The sequence below is a fragment of the Bison bison genome, unplaced genomic scaffold, assembly GCF_000754665.1.
Source record: "Bison bison bison isolate TAMUID 2011002044 unplaced genomic scaffold, Bison_UMD1.0 scf7180017864074, whole genome shotgun sequence".
Classification (NCBI taxonomy): Eukaryota; Metazoa; Chordata; class Mammalia; order Artiodactyla; family Bovidae; genus Bison; species Bison bison.
Genome location: NW_011494646.1, coordinates 219,018 through 219,923, shown reverse-complemented (window position 1 = coordinate 219,923; position 906 = coordinate 219,018).

The window sequence follows — 906 nt, the reverse complement described above, 5'->3', positions numbered from 1 at the left end:
CTTTGTTCATAGTGATACTTCCTAAGGCCCACTTGACTTCACATTCCAGGATGTCTGGCTCTAGGTGAGTGATCACACCGTCGTGATTATCTGGGTTGTGGAGATCTTTTTTGCATAGTTCTTCTGTGTATTCTTGCCAGTTCTTCTTAATATCTTCTCCTTCTGTTAGGTATTCCATACCATTTCTGTCCTTTATTGAGCCCATCTCTGCATGAAATGTTCCCTTGGTATCTCTAATTTTCTTCAAGAGATCTCTAGTCTTTCCTATTCTATTGTTTTCCTTTACTTCTTTGCATTAATCACTGAGGAAGGCTTTCTTATCTCTCCTTGCTATTCTTTGGAACTCTGCATTCAGATGGGTATATCTTTCCTTTTCTCCTTTGCTTTTCACTTATCTTCTTTTCACAGCTATTTGTAAGGCCTCCTCAGACAGCCATTTTGCTTTTTTGCATTTCTTTTTCTTGGGGATGGTCTTTCTCCCTGTCTCATGTACAATATCATGAACCTCCATCCATCGCTCATCAGACACTCTATCAGATCTAGCCCCTAAATCTATTTCTCACTTCCACTGTATAATCATAAGGGATTTGATTTAGATCATTCCTGAATTGTGTAGTAGTTTTCCCCACTTTCTTCAATTTAAGTCTGAATTTGCCAATAAGTTCATGATCTGAGCCACAGCTACACAAGCTCCGGAACTTGTTTTTGCTGACTGTATAGAGCTTCTCCATCTTTGGCTGCAAAGAATATAATCAATCTGATTTTGGTGTTGACCATCTGGTGATGTCCATGTGTAGAGTCTTCTTTTGTGTTGTTGGAAGAGGGTGTTTTCTATGAACAGTGTGTTCTCTTGGCAAAACTCTATTAGCTTTTTTCCTGCTTCATTCTGTACTCCAAGGCCAAATC